The sequence below is a fragment of the Drosophila busckii genome, chromosome 3L, assembly GCF_011750605.1.
Source record: "Drosophila busckii strain San Diego stock center, stock number 13000-0081.31 chromosome 3L, ASM1175060v1, whole genome shotgun sequence".
NCBI classification, from domain to species: domain Eukaryota; kingdom Metazoa; phylum Arthropoda; class Insecta; order Diptera; family Drosophilidae; genus Drosophila; species Drosophila busckii.
In genome coordinates, this window is record NC_046606.1 from 10890121 (window position 1) to 10915615 (window position 25495).

The window sequence follows — 25495 nt, forward strand, 5'->3', positions numbered from 1 at the left end:
TATTATTATTTTTTTTATGCTTTTAAGTATTAAATTATATTTTATATAAGACATGAAAGCTTAAATTAACTTGACTGTATTACGTGAGTTAAATTATTTAATTTATAGCATTACCAAATAAGTAAAAGGCAGCAAGTTTATACACTATTTGAGATTGATAACAGAGTCTCAAATAATATATTTATTATAGTTCAGCTTAATCTAAAAACAAATCTAAAAGCAACGAAGCGCGCTTCAAATTATTACAGCAATATAAATAATATAGTTACATTTAAATTAAATAAAAAAAGCTGTGAATTAATGATTAGAAATAATATATTAATAATAATATATATTGTTTTTAGATTATTGATATACGAGATATCTTACGAGTAGATAGCATAGAACAAATTGGGATTATGCTTTGCCAGCTGTAGCTGTGTAGCACTTGAAATGTGTCGCTTGCTTCGTTGACTTTTTTTGAATATTGAATTTTATGTCTTCTAGTTTAACACTTATGAATTGAAATCGTTCTTTTATATCATTATGCTTAATATTGGGCAAAGTTAAAATTCAAAACTCTTTATTAATTATTATTTGTTTTCTTTTTGTTTTTAAATTCCTGCGAATTTACTACTTTGCTGTTTGCACTGAATTTTGACATAAAAATTTCTCTGAACTCAGCCAAAGAGGCTCTAGCAAATTAATTGTGTTTTGTCGAGCAGCGCTTAATATGACATTTGACTGTGGTTGGATTGAAGCGACATTAACTTTGTTCAACAGAAAAGTTTCGACAGACAAATGCAATTATCGCTTAGCATTTGAATTGGCTGCAGTCCAGTTCTCTCTCTCCCTCTCTCTTTCTCTCTCTCTCTTTGCCACTCGAGCTTGTCACATTGACCGCAATTTTGAGCTTCAAACGTATACGTAACGATTTGGGCTTGCATTTTGTTTGCTATTGCATACGTAAAATGACATTAATGGACTTTTTGGCCAAAACAGTTTTGGGGCCAGAGTCAGGTCAAAGTTATTAGCAGCCCAGCAGTGTTTTATGCTCTGGCTAAATATGCATTGTTTCAACTATGAACTGTTGCTTTCAATTATTCAAATGCAACATTTAGGAACCATAAAAAGTCATTTTACATGCAATTTACAAAGAATTATAGCGACAATGCTGCAAATTATAATAACAAATATGTTGCACTTATTTGTTATCAAATAATTTTCATTTAAGTGCCGCACAAAACAAATATAAATATAAATACAAATACAAATACTATGCACGTATTTGTTTTAATAAAATGCATAAATTGTAATGTAGAAAAAAATACGAAAATTGTGCGCTAAAATGCAAATTGTGCAAATATAACTACAAATGGAATTTTATTACGCATACGCCGCATGTACAAATACCGCATATTGCCAGCTCGCTCGCACATAATTGTTCGGCTTTAATATTTCATGTGCATTGGATTTACCGTTACCTGCAACATTTGCATTTTGCAGTTATAAAAGCAAAACCAATTGCTATGCCGCATGCTGCGTTACGTTGGAATTGAAGAAGGTGGGGCTTGGGCTGAGGCTTGGGCTTGTGGTTTGGTATGGGATTTAAAATATTGGCAAAATGTTTTAATTAAACATAAACTGACAAATATTGGCACCTGTGCATGCAATGTAAGAAATATTTACATAACAAAATGCATTTTCGGTTTTTGCTTACGCTTTTCTTCTTTTTTCTCGTTTTGGGGCGATGCATGCCAATCTCTTGTGTGAAATAATAAATGAAATTTGGCCCAGCACATTAAATTGCATTTGCATATGAGCGACAGTGGGCACAACAGAACTTTTATTCAATGCGGATAACAAATTTTTAATGCATTAAGTTTTGCAGCATGAATTTTGGTGCGTCAATTCAGTTGAGTTACTTTCAATTAGTTATCATTTCCAATAAGTTGTCCGCTTTTATATTTATAGTTAGTTTAAGTAAATCAAAGTTTTAATTACCTACGAATTTGTTAACCCATTATTTTATTGGATTTGCTCGAGCTTTCGCGAAGAAAGATTTAGGGGTATTTACATTATAATTTATTTATTTTATTTATTTACAAAATTTATTATTTTTATTATTATACCTACAATTGAAATAAATAAATTATTATACAAACTAATATAATAACTAAAAGTGGTGAAACTAGTTACTGCTTAGTATAAATTAAATGAAATTATTGTGCTCAAAGTATTAATATTATTATTTTATAAATTGAATGCTTAATTATCATATTAGGCTAAACCCGCTTATAAGGGAAATTTTGGTGAATATTTGGTATTGATCAGATTTTAAATTCCAGTTAGGAGGAGGTTGTGATTGGCCTAGCCTCCATTAAAGAAGAAAGCCCCTAAGTATCTCAATATCAAATGAGATTAGTCAGAGTTGGGCTAATAATTGTTCTTGTTCTCTAAAATGTGCTGATTAAGTTGAGAGCTCTGCACTCGTTCAAATATAAATAGCTGACATTCCAAACGAGTTCAAAGTCTCCATTAAGACAGCCGCCAATATCGAAAATGATGTCATGATTTAGATTTTTTACATGCTGCCAATCTAAGAGTACATTAGTCTAAAAACTTACACTAGCATTATCTTATCAATGCTGTTAATTGATATAATTTGTGTTAATATAAGTTTTTATCAAAGAATTTATATTTTAGTCACTAGCTAATTGTTATTTAAACTATTTTTTGGAAATGTGTAGTGTTAAGCTTAACAAATAAGCATGTTTTTTATATATGAGCAGCAGCATTTTATTTTGCTGTGGCCACACACAAATGTGTAATTAAAGCAGCGTACAAATATGCAAATGCATGAGGGGGGGTGGGAATTGTTATTGCTGCCATTGTCAGTGAAAGGAAAAGTATTTTTTTTTACGCAACATTGCGTTTCATAATTAAAAAACCTTTGCTGTCGCACACTGATAATTATTTTTTATGACACTGAAACGCAATAATTAATAACAAAAGTGCAACGTCGCATCGACGCGCGCTTTGCTGCTTTATCAGTTTTCAACAGCAGTTTTTGGGCTTTAATTTTATGACGATTGACTGTCCATATGGACATGATACGATAAGCGCTTATCGCAAGCAGCGCTATGTGTGCTGTAATTACTTGGAAACCTAGCCAAATGTTTGGCATGCGCGCTAATCTGTAAACAAAAACTACTGAACCAACTAGACCAGCGAACTCGTCGCACAATTCAATTTTGCTATGCTGCACCCTAGGCGCCTGGTCCTTGGTTCCCCATGTGCGTTGTGCAGTCAGTGCAGTCAACACTTTAAAATTGGATTTTGAGCCATAATGACCAACTGACTGACTGACTGACTGCATGACTGACATACAACTCCCCAGTCTCGACGCTTGGGCTTAATTGCTTTTGGGCATACAGAGGCCAACCAAGCGGGCGGACGTTTGTGGTGCGTGTCTGCTGCACACATAGTGGGGTGACCAAAAGGTGGGTAGGGTGTGTGTGTGTTGGGCGGCAGGCAAATACTCAAGTGCATAGAATTCTGTTTGCAAGAATTTCATCACTACAGCATTTGTTTTCTGTTGTTGTAAGTGGAATTAACTATTGCCAACTATTGTGCTGCATACTTAGCGGCGCTATATCTAAAAACTAAAAGTATGCTTTGTTTTTTTTTACAGCGTCAATAAATTAAATTAAAATTCTTCTTGCGTCGCTTTTTTTTTTATCTACACAGCAATTTTCGTTTACAATTTAACAATTGGCAGCATTGTTCGTTTATTTGCTTAAGACATTTACAGTTCGAAACCTTTCAATTACCCCCACCACACCGCTAAATGCCACCCACAATCAGTTTGTTTCTAAGCTCACTCACGAGCATTGCGCAAAAATTGGAAATTAATTTTCGATTCGTTTATTTTGCTACGAACTTTTCCAGGTAATTACTTGTCAGCTTGATTGAAGTTATTGGTGCCTTAAAGTTTTTGTTGTTGTTGCTGCTTTGAATTAACAAATTTTACAGCCAAATAAGTTTAATACGTAGCCTGTCAAATTGGCAGCTCATCAAACCGGATGCAAAACCACAGAAACCGCTATGAAATTTACAGTTGATGTGGATAGATTTTAAATGCCGTTTAATTGGACAGTCGAAAGGCGTTGAGGCATGAGTTCAAAGTGCAAACTGTTTCGACATTTAAGCCAGCACAAATATGCTGAATAATGCTATATAGCATTTATATATTACATTTATATGGCAGTTCAGATCAGTTTGCTTGCATTTTTCAACAAGACATTGTGAATTATGAGCAAAGAGCAGAGCTGACAGCATTTAGCTGTCAGTCCTTTGTGCTATATGAGTTATAGATATATGGGTTAAACACAGTCGGCGAAATGAAACATAAAGATGAGCTGGCGGCATTTTTGAAGCAACTAAAGTATTGTATAGCAGTAGCTATAAATAAATGCTCTACAATAAATACGAAAAAAAAATTGCTGCTGTACATTACATAATTTTTACTGCTTCAAATAGAATTTATAGTAATTACGGCACCAGGCAATGCAGAAAACTTCAATAACTGAAAATAAAATTCAAAGAAATTACAAACTGTTGCGTTTAACTTAACGTAAGCTTACCGATTGTGATTATTAAAAGTCCTGCACCAGTTAAAAGCAAAAAACAGACTCCAATGCAAGACAAAATGAAGCCCGCTAGATAAAACTTGGGTTTTCTCTACAGCGAATTGAAGAATTAGCTTTAGTTTAATTTTCAATTCAAGCAGTTCAATCATAACTTACGGCATATTGTCCGTATAGCTGCAATGCTGCACCCACAACGGCAGCTATCGACAATATAAGCCACACTACAAAAATGGCTCCGAAAACCCATGTAAGGCTTACGAAATGATATTCGCTACGTCGAGCAATTTTCATAATTTTAATTTCGATTATAAGACCGCGTACTCCAAGTGCAAACATAAAAACGCCCTGTATAAAATTCCAGACGATTGCGAACAAGGACTTCATGTGCAGATCGCAGCAGCATTCGTTGAAATCTTCGCAATTCAGTTCACGGCACATCTTTCAATATGTATATAAAGTAAAATAAAATAATAAAAGTGTTACACTTAAATGATGACATATGTAAACCGCACACTATATTTCATTTAAAGGAGCTTCAATTTTTTTTGGGCTTTGCTTGCTTTGCGCTAGATAAAGTTTATAATAATTCTTGCGCCATATTATGCAGCAGATTTCAATAACTGCAATAGAAAAATATAGCAATATAGCAAGTCACACGCAAATGCTTAACTTACCAATAGGCGCAATGAATATAATTTCACCAGTAAATATTAATAGACACGTAGCAACACAACTCAAAATAAAACCCGCCAGATACAACTTTGATTTTTTCTAATTGCCGTGGACGATAATAAAATTAAACAAGCTTTGCAGCAAATCCCTTTTACTTGTACTTACATTATATTGTCCGTATAGCTGCAATAATGCTCCGATAATAGCTGCTACTGCTAATGTTACCCAAACTGCAGACCATAATTCACATATGATCAAATAAGTTAGTGGAGGTTCAAAAATATCTATAATAATTATAAAGCGTGTTCCCATTAGCAACATCAGACAGGCGTTTGTTAAAGTCCATAAGCTTGCGAACACTGATTTCATTTCTAGATCGCAACAACAATCGTGGAAATGTGCGAAGTCAGTATCGGTGCACATTTTAGCAGACACAAAATATAATAATAAATGTCTAACAGAGATGTATTATATGTATTCAGGAAACTGTTTCGAATTTGACGTTCATCAACAAACAGCACACTAGTCTTGTTTTTTAAGCATTTCAATAATCTAGAGCACAAAATCTTTCAGCCAACCACATAAAACGGTTATTGCTGCTTAAGACTCTTAAAGATTGGCTAGACACAAAACTTTTATTTCTAAGCATACACAATAATCCCCTACGATAGTGTAAAGCTCTTCTTCTCCCTCAGTTCAGGTTAAGCTTCCAGTATTTGTGGCACCATATTATGCAACATGCTTGAAAAACTGCAATTTAAATCCAAATACAAATCAAAACAAGCTGAGCATACATTTGTGCTTAACTTACCGAGTGGGACTAGGAAAATTCCAGTGCACGTAAAAATGCCGACGGAACCGATAAAAACACCCATCTTGTAAAACGTAGCGTTATTCTATTTTGAGTTTATATAAGCTAATTGTAGGCTGGATGATAAAAGAGCTTAGCTTACGTTTACATATCCAACTAAATGCAACGAGCCTCCAATCATAGTTATGATACTAAATGGTACCCATATTGTATATAACGTAATTGCTAATTCATTTATTCCGTCAACACCTGAAACAAACATAACCCAATCGGCAAAAGGGTCAATCTCTCTGGCTGGATCAATTGTGATTATTTCATCGCAAAGTCCGAAAATTGAAATAAGAAATACAATAAATCCATGTATTAATGTCCAGACAATTGTTATCAAGGACTTTACTTCTAAGTTGCAACAGCATTCATCAAAATGATCTAATTTATTATCGGAGCACATTTCGAAAATAGCGTTTTACAGAAAGATAAAACGTGTGTAGTTCATGAATTTTGTTTTTAAATAATGTGGATTTCAATTTTGACATTTAAGTCTGAGGAAAATGGTCTTTCTACAATATCAAATCGTGTGTTGGTCCCTTTTTTTTTTTTTTTTAATTCTGCATTGTTTGCTAAAAGTTAAGCTTCCAGTATCTGTAGCACCATACAACGCAACAAGCTTGAAAAACTGCAATTGATAGAGGTTAATAATATCAGCTTACATTTTGGCTTAACATACTGAGAGGGGCTATTAGAAGTCCGGTGCTCATAACTATACCGAAAGTACTCATATAAAGACCCACTATATAATACAAGGAGTTACTCTAATTATAAAAGGTCAATTGTCAAAATGTGAACTAAATATAAAATAGCATAACTTACAGTTACTTGTCCACCTAGTTGGAATGAGCCTCCGATTAAAGTCATCACACCGAATACTAGCCAAGTTACATTAAAGTTCATACAGATATCCCCAAGTATATCCCAACTGCCAAGTTCTATTGCCCTTTGATAAACAGGATCAGTTTCTTTCAAAGGATCTATTACGATTATTACTCCGGAAAGCCCAAAAATGGAAATAGAAGTCATAAAGAAACCATGTAGCAATGTCCAGACGACCGTTAGTGTTGATTTTGTTTGTAAGTCGCAACAGCATTCGCCAAAATGTTCGCAATTCTTATCGGTGCACATATTTCAAATAATATAGTCTCTAGATATATTATGTTTACATGTGTATTTAATTTTAAAATGCTGTTTGATTTTTCAAACAACATTTTGACATCTTAGCATAAGCTTTTATAAAATATAATCGAACTGCCGGGAGTAGATCGGAATGTAAAGTGTAGTAAAGTTGAAATTAGGATACAATTTTGTGCTTGGGGCCATATACAATTCAATGTTTATCAAATTTATCAATTTGTGCTAAAAGTGATGAAAATTTAAGAAAAGCGAAAAACTTATTTTAGCGTTGAAATTATCCAACACAGACAATTCTATTTCATCGCCATAAAATGTTTATGCAACAAGCTCAAGTTTATAGTAATGCAGACACCATAGTAAAAAGAAAATTTGAAAAACTGAAAATAGAGCGGTTACAGATTTGATTAATTGACATATTTGCTTAACTTACCTGCCGGAAATATGAGAGTTCCGGTACACATAACGATACCAATGCTACTTATAACGACACCCGCCAAATAAATATTGGATTTTTTCTAATTAAGGTCGATTTATATATGTTATAAAAATTAATAAACAATATTCTTACGTGACAGTGCCCGATAAAGTGTAACACGGCTCCGATAATTGTTACAAAACCAAATAGTAGCCAAAACCAAAAAACAATTCGAAATAAATCCATGTATTTAATTCTTTTCAACAGTGGCTTATATGAATCATCGAATTTGTACTTGCTCTTGTCTTCACGTTTTATAATAACCAGGACTAAGCCCAAACCGAACATAACGACTCCATTCAATAAAGACCACACAGCCGAAAGTATCGATTTAGTCTTCAGCTCGCAACAACATTCGTTAAAATGCTCGCAGTTGTTGTCAGTGCACATGATTTAAAATTAAATGAGACAACATAAAATAGTTTGTGAAATATTGTTTGATATTTAAGTACAAGCTGCTATGCTTAGTAGAGATTTTCAGAAGGAAGGAAACTTCATAAGCTAACGAATTAATAGAATAGTTTATGCTCTAGATGGTGTTTGAAAATTGAGCATTATGTAAAATAGAAGAATAATTAATTTACAAATGACGGCAAGAAGTGTTGGACAATGTTTAAAAATAGTTTAATATACAAGGTGTTAAAATTAATTCGTAGCAAAGTTTTGTAGTTTAAAATGAAAGTATTATTATAATAGCGTTATTCAAGATATTATCCAGCATTATTTACTACTTTTCGCGGATATCACGTCGAACAAATTATACGTCCTTAGATTCGATGAGTAAATCGATCAAATTTTTTAGTCATTTCGTAACAATCGAAACTTCACTGGAATTTTTTTTTTCGAAAGCGGATTCTACTTGCTTGGGATCTACTTACCCAAGTTGTAAATGAAATGGCTAATTTTGGAATTGAATTCAACTTGAATTTAGAGATTTTTCAATTACCCTAAAACTTTGCACCTTAGAACCAAATATTATTTCATTGGCATGCAAATTTGGCGAAAGATTTGAATCTACAGCGGAGGCAAAGCGAGAAACATGACTTTATTCTTATTGTCTTATCGCATCGCAAATCGCAGCAGCGTTGAAAATCACTAGTGCACACATTATAAATGTCAAGCTGGCGAGAATTATGACAAAAAGCTGCGTTGCATGGAATTTCGCGCGCCTTGCAACGTTACCGTTCCAGCTTCGGTCTCCATGATTATAGCTCTCGGTGTTGTTGTTGTACTAACTAGAAGTTGAGATTTCGTGGTCCGTGACCATTTGGCAATGTGATAATTGCAACTGCCTCGGCAGCAGTACTCAGAAGCTCTTGTAATGAGGCATAGCGAGGTGAGGTGAGGTGCCACAACTTGCGGCGTGTTTCGGGTCTTGGGGCTTGGGTTCGGTTCGGTTTATTTGCGCCTGACACTAAAGTGCAGCTGGGCTTGGCTTTCGACTCTGCGCCCTCCGCTATTCCTATGTCCATCTCTTTCTCTCTCTCTCTATCTATCTTGCTGTAGAATCTTGATCTTACAGCCTGCGCGCTCCGCTACTGTTGCACATTTTCGCTTTGTTTCGCATTTAATGTGACAATGTCACTTTGTTTGTGTTGCCTGCAGTTGCTGTTGTTGTTGTTGTTATCTGGCTGTTAATTTTAAGCGCAACGCAAGTTCACACTCTTAATTGGATTTGAAAGTGCGCCCAGCTCCAGAGCCAAGTCTAGCAAGTAGCTTAGACATGAAGTCTGATTAGTTAGCCGTGGCGACTACTCTATGGCTTTGGGTTTGTTTCGGCCACTGTGTGTGTGTGTGAATGGGGTTAACCCAACAATTGTGGCAAACAATTTTATGGAAGATGTCACGCGTTTAATGAGTACAGTGGCGGGCTAACGATAATTGCAACAAAAAGAAAAGTTGGCAGCTAAATAAGAAATGTCAAGTGCAACAAAATTGATAAATAAATGCAGTTATATGAATATTGGCAGCACTAAGTAAGATGTGATAAGAGCTAGAGTATGAGAATATTAGAGTAAAGTCTATTGAAGAGATCGGCTATTGAAAGTTTGCTCAGAACTAATCCAGTGGAGTGCTTAGCAATTGATTGGATAAAGTTTATAAAGATATATTCGTCATACTAATTTCTTACAGGAGAGCGTTTAATTTCGTAATAAAGTTCGCTCTTAGCATTAAAGAGAGGAATATAGATAAAGAAATATATAGCAGCTAATTAAATTCACTTATAATAAATATGAAATAGAGAAATTCGTACTTCAATTCAAACAGCAAAAGTAATAATCCTTGACTTATCGCTAAAAACTCTTTTATATAAAAATGTATTGCAATAAATTAATTTAAGCACGTAAATCAAACTACTAAACTTAAAACCACTGCTGTGCAGTTCAAGAATTAATAATTTCATTTTACTTGCTTCACACAATTAAATATAAAAATAAAGTCATAGCCATTAACACCTTAGCGTCTCATCAAAAAAAACCGAAACACGCCCCAAACGTTTAGTTTGTTTTATGCTTTATGCCCACAAAGCAAAAAGTGCAGTGCAAAATTAAAAAATAATAATGCAACTTCTTCACATTAACACCTCTTCTGGTTACTGTGTCTGTAGCTTAAATTAAGCAAATTTTACGCATCGCAAAATTTGAGTAATTTTTTGTTTGCGTTTCTCTCGCTCGTTTTTTTTTTTTGTCAACGTGGGCAGTGGGTCGGTCTGGTGGTAAATTTCAGGCAGGTAGGCAGAAAGGAGTTGCCGTGACGACAGGCCAAAAGCGTAAACGCGACAGCGCTGAAAGTGCAAACCATGCTGAAAATTGCTTAATCCTGCTGACAAGACATGCGCTAGGCACTAAAAACGGTTTCAGCATGAATGGTCCAAAAACTCACTGTGCCGGCAAAGGATACGGAGGAGAGCAGCATGCAACAAGCTTTTGCCGCTGACAGAAGGCGTTGCAGCGCATAATTATGCACACTGTAGTCAGACGGACAGACGGACGTACAGACAGACGAACAGACTCTGCTTGCAGTCTGAGTTTTGTGGTAATAAAGCAATGCATCAACTTGCCCTGGGTCGCTCTCTTTCTGTTGCTGGACACGCTGCGTTGTTGCAGCAACAGAAAAGCAAAAAAAAAAAGAGTTGACGCATCGTAACTTAAGTTATTTGTGGCCTTGAGCATCAAACGCTGTAATTGAGTTTTGTGTTTTTTATGTTTATAACCCAACTACACACAGACGAACACTGCGAACTTGAGTTAAGTGCGTTGTAGGAGTTTTATTGGCCCTTTCTCAGTGCTCAGTGCTCAGTGCTGTGTGGGCCACCAAAACGCTCTAAACTGGCACTTAAAGCGCTCAATAGACATGGCGACCAAATTGAATTAACCGCCTGTCTAACGCTGAGTGAATTATGATACATTTTATCCTTTAACTGCAACCAAAGTTTCCTTTCAGCAGCACAGCATGCGGAGAAAGGCTAAACAAATTGGCTCTTTCTTAAAGTTTTCGTTACGAGAGAAAAGATTTTTTAGTGGCACAAGCATAAAATACGAAGATTTATATAGAAATATTTATAAATTGAATAGCAAAGAAAATCTGAAATGAAAGCACAAAACTAATTCTAAAAGAAACAAATCTATTTTAAAGCAATTGTAGCAGTAGTCGATTATGTTTGAGAACATATATATATATACTTTATGGGATCTTCAAATGCAAATGAGACAAAGCATAATTTAATCAGCAATTGCTTTAAATGTAAAAAAGTCTTCAGCAATTTATTAATTAATTGCATTGAATTTAAGTTTCAGTTTTTTTTTTGTATTATTTTCTATAAACTATTTATTTAATTTAGAAACGATGGCCTAAAATAATTTAAGATAGGTTTATTTGCAAAAAAAAAATATTTTTTTTAATTTGTTCTACTTGCACTCACATAAATATTTATAATGAGGGATTATAAACTTTGTCAAGATTCCATTGGCTTAAATTAGCAACGAAGACTTAAAATACTTTAAACTAGCATTCAAATAAATATTTATAATCAAAGATTTTAAGCCTTGTCAAGACTCCATTTGTTTTAAGCCTTGTCAAGACTCCATTTGTTACTAGAGTAATTCCTTACAGCAATTATTTGCACTTCTGCTGTCATAATAAAAGGTGTCCCTAGTAGCTCATCAGACACTTCAGAGAGCTTGACCTTCTTCTTTCGTTCTTTATTCCCTTCACCAAACTGACCTTAGCATCTGTTTTTATATCTTTCGTATACGCAATGATCCAATGATTCAATCAAAGGTAAAAACAACAAATTTGGCGTATTGTCTGATTTTCAAATACAATTGCCTTATTCGCTTTTTGTCTTCAGTTAATCCAAATGTTTGATGTTGTTAATTAATGAGAACTTCTTTATACTTTGTGTATTTTCATAGCTATATAGTTCGGCATTATGCTTTAAAATCTCTTGGCTATAGTCTGATACACAAAAAAAGATTTTTTATTATAAGGAGAGTTTTATATTTTAAATGTAGAAATTGTGTTGATTCAAAGTCTGAGTTCAATTTCAAATGCTGCAGAGCAAAATAATATATGCCTTAGCCTGAGATCTATTTAATTTTAAAACTTTTTGTTAATTGCTATTTCAAAGTCTACACTTTGGACTTGCTTACAGTTGTGGGCTGTTGTTGAAAGTTTCCATTTACACCCATCAAGCGCATAGAGCACGTTTTTTATTTCCATTTAGATTTGCAAACAGTTGACAGCGTCTTGTGCCCTGATTTTCGCAATCATCTTGACCTTTTATCACCTTGGCGCATCGGCACGACCGCAAAGCCATCAAAAAAGTTGTATGTGCCACATCAAAGCTGCTGCTGCTGCTGCTGCCCAATCCTGGCCCAGTTTGCATATCATATTACACAAAGGGAAACACATACACTAGGCCACGCGATGCGCGGCAGTTTGCGAGTTGCCAAACTGTAAAAAAGAAGGAAAAAAAAATTAAAATTAAATTCGTGCCTGACTGTGGTTGACCGCACCAAACCCCGTAGCCACCAGCTCTTTGCCTGACTGGCGTTAATATTAAAAATAATTTGCGTGCGAAATTATTCATGTTGCACAAAAGCGAATCTTGTGGCAATTATCGCTGCCTTGATGTCTGCCTTCAGGTTGCGCGGCGCGCTGCATGTTGCTGTTGCAGTTGCAGTTGCAACTGCAGTTGCTGCTGCAGTGTGGTGGCGGCAATTGCAAACAGAAAATCGGCTTAAACCGCAGCGCTAAAAGGACAGCGACGGCAAAAGGAAAAGCATGTTTGGCAGCATCCTGAGCACGAAGATACGCAGCTATTGACATTGACAGTTATGGCCAGAAGAGAGCGTGTTGCCTATTTAAACAGTTGTCGAGAGTTTAATGTTAATCAAACTTAAAAGTTAGCATAGACTATATAAAAGCATTGAATATTTTTGGTCTAAAAGCAGCAACACAACTTGTTAAGTTGCTGCTGCTGCTGCTCGTTGTTGTTGTTGTTGTAATTGTGGTTGGCTTGCCTTCGATCACGCACAAAATTATCCAAAACAATTTTCCACTCAAGCGGCTAGGAAAAAAATGCAGGCAACGCATCTTCAGATGCAAATGTATCTATTAAACAGAAATCAGGCAGCAGCAGCAGCAGCAAAGTGCTCAGTGGTCAGTCTCGAGCCCGCAGGCTTTAAGCCTTAAGATCCAGAACCCAACGACCATTGGCTAAGCACTTCACACCAAAGTGTCAATTGCATTTTTGTGGTTGCTGTTGCAACACAGACTGCAGCACTTAATGCAACAATAAAACAATCAAAGTGACTAGAAAATCGATGGAAATCAAGGGAGCAGCCACAGCCGCCAGAGCCGCCGCGACTCGCTGCTGCCTGTGCCAACACAAATGGAAATTCAATGTGAAGTGTGCGTATCAGCGACTGTCGCTCTCCAATGCATCCAAAGACCACACACTTGACGTGGAGCCGCTGACTCTGACTCGAGCTCTGCACAGTTGGCTGCATCGAAGGTCTGAATCTGAAGCTGGCTTTCGGTTTCAGCCACTTGGGCTATGTCTGCAGCTGATGGCCGTGAGTTAAACAGCAAACGATTCTGATTTGAGTTTCATGCTAAATATGCCCAAGCTTAAGCAAGTTTGTTTTATGCTAAATGATTCTAGCTCAACGTACTGTGGCTACTGTCACAAGTGGGCTGCTCACTTTTGCACGTGGGTGTTAATTACTGCTGCTGATGCATCAAACTTCAAACAATTGAGCCAAGAGCCCAACTTTTGTCAACGAGCAGCGCAGCGCTGCAAGTTGAGTGGAAGTGTCAGCTGAGTGGAGAGAGCGGGGGGCAGCTGCCGCCTTTGCAAAGTGCAATCAACTTTGCCCGCTGCCCATAAAAGTTGCGCCCTGGACATTTGAACAGACATTTTGGACAGTTTGGGACATTTGTACAAGTTGAGGCGGCTTCATTGGAACAAACAGCAAAGGAGGCCGCATCTGCAACTTGATGGACGCGGCGTGCAGCGGCAGCAACAGCAGCAGCAGCAGTCACAGTCGCAGTTAAGGGACATCAAACAAAAGTTGAAGGGATTTGCGCCCCAAAATGGCAATGCCTTGCCACAAGCTCTGCCGCTGCCTCTGCCAGGCAAAAAGGCAACAAAGCAAATGGAGGCACCTCTGGAAGTTTGTGCATTCAGCTTGTTTTTGGCTCTCGGGTTCGGGTTCGCTTGTGCTTTTCGGCATTTTTGCTTTTTGATCATTTTTCAAATGTTTTGGAGCCCAGGCGTGTTGTCAGGTAGAAAGAGCAAACTACTAACCAAAGGGATTGGTCGGTCAGCCACTCGCAGAGCAGCAGCAGCAGCAGCAGCCATGACAAATTGTCTGCGCAAGGTTCCTACACATAATTTATGATGTAAACGAGCAAAACTAATAGTATAGCCTGCTTGTCGTAGATAAAGCCCACTAGGAGAAATTTAATAGTTGTGGTATTTAGGAATCAAATCGAATCGAATAAAGTAACTGTTTCGCTATAAATATTTTAATCACAACTTAGTGATAAGTTATGAAAAATGATAAAGCTGCAAAAATATTTGTAAATTTTTCTTCCTCTTTTTTCATCACTTTAAACTACCAATTCTTCTTTTGATAAACTGACTTTTTATATTAATTTTAAAATTATATAACAAGTAAACTTTATCAATTATGAAAACTTATTTTCTAACTAATGAAAGTTTGTTATAAAACATTAGGTAGCTGCATAAATATTTGTATAATTTTCTTCCTCTTTTTTCATCACTTGGAACTACAAATTCTTCTTGCGATAAACTGACTTATAGAAGAAAATTTTAATTTAATTCAAATTAAAAGTAAACTAATGAACACTTCATCGATGAAAAGCCCAGAAAAAGTTTATTTTTGCTCAATTTTGTAACCTGTAACATTTTCAACTTATTTGCTATTATTCTTATTGGAAGTGCTGCTGCTCTGCTTGAATGCACTCACATTTATCATTAATGCAGATGCATATTGCTTGACCCGTTACCACCGCACTTCGTATTCTTCTTCTTCTTCTTCTTCGTCTTCGCTTTGATAGCTAGTTGAGGAAATTGCCACTCAGAGTGCCACGTGCACTTCCGTCAGCATTCGCAGATAGAAGCCACAGAGCTTGATTTGGACAGCAGCAGGTGAAGTCTGAATTCTGAAGTCTCTAATAGAGCATGTAGACTGAAACCTCTTGGACTCTCATCATTTCCCTTTCAGCAAACGGTACAGAAATTGAAATGAAAATTACAAAAACTAAAAGAGGCGAAATCAAATGATGGAAAAAACAGCACAACAACGAACCGAATAGAATAGAATAGAGCGCAGTCAAGTTGACTCTTGACTCTGTGGGCTCTATGCTGAATAGGAACTTAGTCCCCCCACCCCAGTTGAAATGAGTTGAGTTGAGTGTAAGACAATTTACCAACTAAACAACTTCATCTGTCGAGAGCATTAAACGTATTTCTATATTGTAGGCAGTATGAGCTTCTGGGCGAATATCTTTCTTTTATGCTTTCTGGTGCGGGTTGAAGCCGCTGCTGCCACTGCCGCTGCCTCTGGGCAATGTGCTGGAAGATTGACACAAACCAATTAACATTTGTGCCTTTTATTTTCATGGCAGTTGTGGAGGGTTTTCTGTTGCTGTCTCGCTTTTTGGTCTATGCCTTTTGAATTTATCGCACGTTTGACTGCGTTTACCAGTCAGATCTTTGACTTGAACTACGTTTTGCGCTTAGTTTCAGCTTAGATAGAACACCAGCCAAAGCGGGAGGAGAGGGAGGCAGGGGGGGGGACCATAGTAAGTACCTGGAGACTTGGCAATATTTTTTCCAAATGTTCGTTCGTTTGGTGCCACTAAAAAATGCAAGTTTGTTGCACGTCACAGGGCTTTGAGTCGCACCGAGAGCTAATCCATTTATCTATGCCCATAACTCTTAAAATAGCCTGGAAAATCGCGCACAGGGCCCAACTACGCCAAATACTAAAAGACGTTTAAAATGCACTAATTACCCATGGCCGAGGCCAAGAAAGAAATCTTTTTATGCAGATTACAAGCACAAGAACAGCGACTCCCAATCCCCCACCCCTTCCCCCTTGCAAACTCAGCCTCAGACACTTTGCTGTCCATTTGAAAATTTGCTCGCTTATCTGGCGGTCAGGCGGCTGCCAAGACAGCGCATTGGACAGCCAACAGACTGTGGGGAGAGTGGGGCGCACAGCGAAAAGAAATTGAGCGTAAGGCAGGCAGCCCCAACAGTTGGCAGCAGGCAACAGGCTATAGATAAGCCCAAAGCAGCAGCAGCAGCAGCAGCTGAGCCGCTTTACTGGTGTCCCATGCGTGGCTTCTTGCTAAACTCGAATCCAGCAGCAGCAGCAGCTGGTGGCTAATTAAAATTAAAAACTATGCAAAAGTTTCGCAAGCAAAAGTTGCAAATATTTTACGCAGCCAGCAACAGCAGCAGCAGTAAATGTTAAGTAGACAAAGTGCTCTGGACATAATGAGTGAACAGATAAACGAGCAATCCGCAATCCGTGTGTGCATAGGATTGAAAGATTAATGTGCAAAAGAATTGCCAGTTTAATGTGAATTGAGACATATTTGCTTAATCAATATTATATAGCTATATAAACGTATATAAGAGTGAGGTATATATTTGCTAACAATTGATAATAAAATGAAAGTAAACAATGAAATCAGAAATAGCACAAGCAGTTTGTAGATCAAGCAGCCAACTTTGACTATATAATCCGATAAGAGTAAAATAAAAGTTGAATGTTAAATGTTAAAAGTTTAGAGCTAATTTATAAATTTAAATAAAATATATCAGCAGACATATTGAACAGAACTGGAAGTTGGAAACTTCTAGACTGCATTTGACTAAATAATATAATGTAAAATAATGATAATTCTATGTATTTTGCTTTCAATTACAGTACAGTAATAATTATTTTTATATATTTTGTATTGTTATATTTTAATTATTTATTATTACAATAGTGTATGCATTAAAAGTAAAATAGTTCAACACAAACAAAATATTGCCAGCTTAGCCTAAACTTAGTCAAGTCACATAAAATCAAATCACGCCACCTTTGGCTTTGCAGTCAAAAGCGATCTTCCGTTATCTTTTCTTATCTGCCTGTGCGCAGCTGAGCTTGGGCCCAGCTCTCTCTCTTGCTCTCCTCTTTCGTTCGTTCTGCTGCGCTGCTTTCATGCTAAGGCAGCGACGCCCACGATTAGAATCATTGCAGTCGTATGTGTGAGCTTCGGCATTAGCTACGGCGACTGCTTAGCCGAGGGTGAGTTCAGTTGTCAACTAGAGTTGAAGCTGTGCGGCTCAGGTCAGCTGATCGCTCGCTGAGTGGCGATTTTTTCCTCAGTCTGCTGCGCTGCTCTCTATGCAAGTTAATTGCAAATGCAAGTGTCAACAAATTTAATAGGCGCATGCATGCTCTTGTCAATCTTATTCAATATATTATAATAGATAATACAATATTATAGATAATAGCTTAACTTTTTGCTCATTATACTGAAGAATAGCTAGCGATTTAGCCTATAGTCTTTAATTTTTATAATTTTATATGCATAGCTCAATTTAATACATTTAAACTAAGTAAGCGTTTAAACACTTTAAATCAATGCAACTTAATTAATAAATTTTCTTTTTATTTATTTTCATTGCAGGTATGTTTGCTTATTGATATCATAGCTATATATGTAAGTAAAACTGATAACCAGCAAAATTTCATTAATTTTTAATTTATTTATCTCTAAACTGCATTGAGCATTCTGCTGCTGCTCATGCAAATTACACAAAACAAAAACATGCCAATCTCTTCAAGCCTTGCAAGCAGCACTAATTTATTGGCAAATTGATGGCCAATAAACGCGCACTCCATTCAGTTAAAGCAGCCAGTGCGTCTTTGCTCTCGCTTGATTCACTTTTTGCATGGTAATCCTGAAAGGCGTGCAGCCATTTGAGCTGCCCCAAGGCGCTGGCAGCAGCAGTTAAGGCAGCCAAATGTCCACCCACCCAACCAGTTACAAAACGCTTTAATTTTATTTTATTTTTTTAGTGCTACTAGCTAGTAGTAGTATTCATTTTTTTTATTTCAGCGCTGCTCTCGCTTGTATTTAAGGCAAATTAAACAAAATTGCAAGCAATAAAACTTAATGGCTAATTAAATGGGTTGGGTTGGACTTGGGCTGGACCAGTTAGTTGCTTCACTAGCGCATCCTTTGCAAAAAAAAATGAGCTGCACTTTAGCTACAGCGACGGCAGCTGGCAGCAATTTTGTGAAGCCTTTTGCATAATTTACAAGTAGCAAAAAGGGAGTTGCAAAAAATTTACAAAAAAAAAAAAGCGAAGAACATAAAACGACGCGCAAAGAGCAGCGAAAGTTTTTTTTGTTGTTGTTGTTGGGACAAGTTGTTGCTGCTCTTGAGTGGGCGGCAAATTCAGTTTAATGTTTTACTATATTTGCAATTCACTTTAATGAAATTATTCAGTTATTGCTTCATATATGGGACACGCTAAAGTCGCAGCGCTGCTGCTGCTGCCCCGCACCCCTCTTTGGGTTCATCTAAAACTATAGTTTACGCTATAAATATGCAAATTGCTTATGCATAATAAACGCGCAGCCGAGCAAAATGCAAACTAACACTTTGTGCACAAATATTTAAAATTATATTATAAAAAGTTTATGCTTTGCTTTTGCAAATAAAGCGATTTTAGCTTGGATTAACAATTTTTAACACAGCTTAAGCATTTTATAAAATATTATTTTTAAATATTTTAAAGTGATACACACTTAATAAGCAATTCTAACATTTAGTTTGAATTTAAATGCATTAGTAATTCATTCAATTTTGTCTTTATAAAAGTCAAGCTAAAGCATTAATGAGTAAATAATTTTTGATGAATTTAAAATGCATTTAGTACAGTGTAGCAGCAGCATGAGAGTTTGACATAAAAATAAATGAAATATATTTTCTAATGCTTTAATTCTAGCCTTTAATTGAAAATCTTTGTAGTTCGCTTGCCAATTTATATATCTGCATTCTAAAATTTATTGCATTGCACTGCTAAATAAATTAGCTATAAAAAATGCTCATTTAATTTATGATACACTAGAAAAATCCATAAAAAATACTTTAATAAGAAAATCAGCATGTTGCACATGCCCCAAATAAAGTGGCCACATTCAATTTGTACTTGGAAGCTAAGCAGCTCGTATTACGGATATAGCGCTAGTAAAAATAAATAAAATGGGGGAAATTGCATTTGCATGCGCACACATTTTGCAATAAGCCATAAAATTTAATTTGATTATAAAAGTTTATACAACAAGGTAACCAAAAACAAAATGTTGGGGAACAGAAGTCAGCGCCGGCAACAATTGCAGAGGGAAAATTGCATATGCTGACTGACAGACGGCCGGCAATTTGAATGCAAAATGCAGCAAAGGCAAGCAAAGGGCAAAAGCAGCAGCAAAAAATATAAAAAGCAGCGAAGGTAGCAACAAAATATAGAAAAAAGCTGCTACAAATTGAAAACAGAGAATGCGAAAAGTCGAAATTGCTTGTCCTGCTCTTTGACTAAAATGCTAAAGGACATTGCTGGCAGCATATTGAAAAATGCGCAATGCGCGTTGGCCGGCAAAAGTTTGGCCAAAGGCAAAGGCTCTTGGCAGTGGCCACCGCCTGACATTTTGCTAACTTAAAGGATTTTAATTTTATTTGTGCTACTTATATAGTCAAAAGGACGAAGGCAGCAGCAGCAGCAACAGCAGCCACTTGCATTGTCTTGCAATAAAGCTGTAGCTGAAATTAATTGAAAGGCATGCACAAAAGCTTTGCCTTTGATAAATTTGTTGTCTTGTTGCATTCTCTTTGTTTTATACGGAATTTATAATTAAAACAGCAGCAGCTTTTAGTTTGCTTGCTGTCAAAGCTTTTCAAATTTTGCAGCCATTGCTAAATGTAATTGACTTTAATATACACTTTGGTGGCAATTTGCCATTAGAATTTAATTCACTAATTTACACCAAATGCAGTTGCAATAATAATTAAAATCAGCTGCTTTCAATTAATCACTAACTCAATTCTTAGCTTTTAATCGTAATTAATGCAACATGCACGCTTATGTATTAAACTGCATTTGATTAATTTGTTTCATTATCTACAATTTTGCATTGGCAGAAATTTATTAAATAAATTAAAAAAAATTTTACATGCTATGCAAAAAGATTTACTTAAAGCCTGGAACAGATCAAGACAGTTTATCCCTAATTCAATAATATTATTATTATTTTATTAATTTTGAAAAAAAAATGTTTGTATTTTTATCATTGCTTTACTTTTAAAATATACTAAAGTTTAAAACATGAATCTTTGAGTTTCCAATAAAATCAGATTGATCAATAATATTATTTATTTAATTTTGAAAAAATATTAAGCAACACATAAAAAAGTAATTTAGATAATAATGTTTAAAAATGCTGCGAGTATTTATTAATTTATTTGCTAAGGCTAATAACTTCATAGCTTCATAGTCAGATTGTCTTCTTGATCAATAATATTATTTATTTTGAGCAATATTAAGCAGTATTTGTCTCATAGAAAATTTATATAAATAATAAGCCTAATGCTTTGAGTATTTATTAATTTAATTGTTCTTACTGATCAAATATATTTTTTTTTTTAATATTAGCGATTAATAGGAAAATTTTTATATTAATGTTTAATAATGCTTTGAGTATTTATGAATTTAATTGCTAAGCTAAATAACTTAATAATATTGAGTTATGTAATTTAATTATTCATAGCTTGCCATGAGTTGATTAAGCATACGCTCGATATGCCCTAACTAAGAGCTAGACAACAACCGTTTAAAGTCATTGCCAAAATGTTTAGTTTATGCTTCATTTACTTGTTAGATGAGCACCCAGGCCTAGGCATATGATAAATATCAAACAAGCGAAACAAAAGAAAGCCCTAAATGCTGCCAGAGCCTAAACCAAAAACCTTTTGGACATTAGAACAAGCAGCAGCAGGCGCAGCAGCCCCAGAGACTGCGACAACAATGACTTTGTTTGGCTTTCGGCTCACATGCTTATGAGCATTTAATTAAATGCAAGAACAAGAAGACATTGTAGGCAAACCGAAACTGCATACCTAATGAAAAGAAGCTGCTGCCTGCTGCTGCTGCTGCTGCTGCCTTTTGGGCTGCCCCAAGAGTCCCAAAAGTTGCTAATTAAAAAGGCAAACAGCAGCAGCAGCAGCAGCGATTGCAGTTGCAATAGCAAATGCAACAGCAGCAACAAAACAACATCAAGATGCGGCACGAAGCGAAAACGAAGTCCAAGGCGAATGTTGTTAACCTTTGTTGCTACTGCAACAACTACAAGGAGCTGCAACAGTTGCTGCTGCTGGCTGGCTGCCCGTCTTTGACAAGCCAAGGAGCAAACGCTATCACCAGGGACCAAAAAAATACACAGCAGCCGCCTAACGATCAATAGAACAGAAGCAAAGAACAGTGAGGCTAGAGCTTGGGGATAAGGATGAGGCAATTGCATGTGGCAACAACAGCAACAACAACAGCAGCCACAGTTTGGTTGCTGGCAACATTTTCGTGCAGTTGACATTCGTGCCAAGTGGCAGCAGCAGCAGCAGCAGCGTCGGCAAACTGTTGCAAGTTCTAAGAACGCGCCACATGCTGCGCCACGTTCCGCCAGCAGCAGCAGCAGCAGCAGCAGCATCATTATCATTATCAGCAACATCATCATCGTCAAGCATCGACGCTGCTGCTGCTGCAGCTGAACTTGAATTTTAAGTGAGCGTCAACCAATACAAAAAAATTCATTTGAAGTTGCACACACAAAATTTCACAAGTAAGCAAATTTTTTCGCTGAGTGTAGCTTACAGTTTGACATGCTGCAATTGACACTTTGCTGCTGCGGCATAACAAATGGAAGCAGCAACTAAAATAAATATCACGGCAGCAACTATTTAACGTCACTTTGGCACTTCCTTAAAAGTCCACAAAGCGTTGCATGCCCCCGCCCGCTTGCTGCAAGAACAAAAATATTTTTGCAGCATCTTTTTGTGCGCTAAGAATTTCTAATTAGTGGCGCCATATTGTTGCCCCAGACCCCAATGGGTGTCGTCTACAGCTTCTCGTCGTCGTCGTCGTCTGACGCCAATCACAGGCAACTGCTGCTGCGTCTGCTCCTTGCCACTTGCGCCTAGCAGGCACCTAACTCTAACTGTTTGTTGTTGCTGCTAGAAAAGGCAACAACTGCATGTTGCAGTTACAATCGTCGCAGTCGCCGTTGCAGTTGCAGTTGCAGTCGGCTTGCCTAACTTGTTTGCTGCCTTAAATCGACGCAAATATTTTACTGGCTGCCTTGGCTGCTAATTACGTTAAACATATTGCGTGACACGCCACCTGCCACCCGAGCACCAACCCTTGCCCATACCCTCACTGAAAATCAGTTATTTTGGTGTTAATTACATTGCATTTGCTCAAGTGCTTTATGCGCTTGCAGCCGCTGTTAAGCTGCTGTTAACTAACAGTGCTTCAGCGTATTTTGCATTCATTTGTTATAAATATTTAAAGCTTATACATACATATATTCATACAGTTTAGAAAAACTTTCTTTGCAGTAGCGTAGCTCAATTTCTATAAAAAAAATTGATAAAATTGTTTAGTCAAATCATAATTTACAGAATATTTCACACAGAAGTTCAAAAATATTTATAAATAATAAATTAATAAACAAGATTTAATAGACTTTTTGTAAGCACTAAGATTTATTGTTAAATATTTATTCATTACTTTCGTTATTTTGAGCAGAGCAATTTACATTTAGCAATGTACGATTATCGAAATCGCTAAAAAATGGCATTTAATATAAACATTTTTAATAAAAAATAAATAAATGCTACTTGGAATTTTTTTTTTAATTTTCGCGTAATATTCTCACTATTAAAAATTTACTTAGAACTTTCCATAGATTACAATGGTGCTAAGCTAAGTAAATTGAGCCAGCCTTATAATCATTGCTGTCTATTTGCTTAGACTTGTAATAAAGTATAAATAAAAATGTTTTAAAAATTTATGCTTGCGTTAAGCTCATGCAGATAAATCAAATAAAATTCCAGCTCCTAAACAAATTTCACAGCAATAGCAAAAATATAGTGTGATATGGTTAAAACCAATTTAACTAAGCCTCACATTACTACTAAAAACTTGTTGAAATAAGCAACAATCTAAAGCTAACTGCTTATAATATTTTATTAATATTTTGATTTGCTTGCTTCATTTACCTTTATTGCCAAATCTTCAAAGTTTTTGGCGCTCATAAATCTCGCGTGCTGCACAAATCTTTACTCAATTCATTTCATATCCCCCATTGTTGTTGTAAAGTTCAAGTCAAGCAGCAATCGTATCAGAGAAAACAACAACAACCAGGAAAAAAAAAGAGTTTATGAAAACCTTTTGCATTTGAGAAATCTCAAATCTCAATCGCAATCCCTTAAACCTTTTTTTTTTGTTTTGTTGCTTGATGTTTTGACCCTTTTCAAGATGTTGTCTTCATTGCGTGCTGGCTGCTCTGGCTTAGAAGTAAGAAAGGAAGCCAAAGGAGCCAGTCGAAATGCCATGGCCTCAAAGACTTGACGGAATAAATCGCGATTGAAAATATTTATATATATATATATATGCGGCGCTAATATTTGTGAACAGTGCAGCTCAAACTGCGCTGCAGTTTTAATTGCACTGCAGCTGCTAAAATTCTCACAGCTGCTGCCACCGCCCACACGCCTCACCTCACCTAATCAAACGCTTAAATGCCACAACGTAATTAACATTACACTCAATTAACATTTTCTGTTGGCAACTGTTTACTGTTAAGCGCTGTTGTCGCCTGTTAAGCCTAGAATACTACTAGGCCCCGTTTGCTGCCCACACAGCTGCTGCGCTGCTGCTGCTCCTTGCACAACTTGCAAGTCAATAAACGCGTTTATTGTCTTACCCCAAACACCGTTACCCCCCGCACTCGCCCTACCCGCAGCTCTTCCTTCCTGCTGCTGCTGCGGCTGTTGCTGTTGCTTGTGTACATTGTCTGTGTTGGTGCCAAGAAAAATGTTGCTGTCGCGCCAACGTTTGCCATTGTCGTCGTCGTCGTCGTCGTCGTCGTCGTCGTCGTCGTTTCTCTCTCGCTCTCTCTCGCTCCCTGCCCGCTCTGCTCTATGAATTGTTTGCTTTGCCGATCGTCGTTGTTCTTGTGCCAACTTTTGTCCATTTTAAGGCAGCTGGAATGTTGCTTTCTTGTAAATTGTTTAAATAAAAGACACAACAGCAAACAGAAGCAGCAGCCTCACCACCAGCAGCACCAGCACCAGCAGCATTGACTCCTCTTCCTTTCAGCCCATACACTTTAGTGAGGCTACTGTATATATTTTCCCTACTTCAGCTTGCTTTTGCTCAATGAGCGCTTGTTTGACTTTGTTTTGTTTGCCACTTTTTTTTCTCTCAAATAGCAAAAACTATTTGTTTTGCGCCTTATTTAGTTTTTGTGCCATACGCTGCACCTGCTGCTGCTGCTGCTGCTACAGTGAAGCAGACAACAATAACAATAACAGCAGCAGATAACATTAACATTAACAGCATGTGGGCAGCGCATTTTCTATGTAATTGCAAGCTCTAATGAAATTGGAGAGCAAGAGCTTATTTCTTTTTATTATTTACAATATAAATTTGAAAACAACTTAATTTAAACTATACGTAGTTTCGGGTTTGGGAATGCTGAATATTCAAGTCGGCTCATTAACGATTATCAAATTTTATCTGCTGAGTCTTTTTTTGATTAAGCTTCCTCTTATGTTTAGTTTTTGCTTAAAGTTTCATTTCATATTTTGCCGTTTGCTCCTGGAGAACATGCCCAATTTTTGGGTATTCCCAAATTTCATTCATTCCAGTTTTCTTTTCATAGGGGTTCCATTTAAGAATTTCGTCATATGTATATTCAGCAGTCTGTTCCTAAGGACGTCCCGAATTTTAGCCACTCTTAGATCTTCTTTCTTTAAGGCCCTTTATTTATAATATTCAGATTTTCTCACCTGAGTCTTAGAAGTTATTCCAAGTCATAACTTCACAAGGAAACATTACAGTCT

At 36.5% G+C, this 25495-nt stretch overlaps 1 protein-coding gene and 1 long non-coding RNA gene across 3 annotated transcripts in view; one reads left to right on the top strand and one right to left on the bottom strand.

Moving 5' to 3' along the window:
- The window catches only part of LOC108598225 (bbg), a 134899-nt gene that overhangs the window by 27877 nt on the left and 81527 nt on the right, over window positions 1-25495 (top strand).
- LOC108598615 lies at window positions 4450-8213 on the bottom strand. 2 transcript variants are annotated; one of them, XR_001915098.2, is made up of 11 exons: window positions 7871-8213; window positions 7733-7817; window positions 6985-7679; window positions 6842-6904; window positions 6257-6790; window positions 6115-6199; window positions 5469-6053; window positions 5306-5402; window positions 4788-5251; window positions 4626-4722; window positions 4450-4567 (listed from the first exon to the last, which is right to left on the bottom strand). It is a non-coding gene; the product is annotated as an uncharacterized LOC108598615 (long non-coding RNA). The 2 variants fall into 2 exon arrangements; XR_001915097.2 differs by having other exon boundaries at window positions 4451-4567; window positions 6842-6926.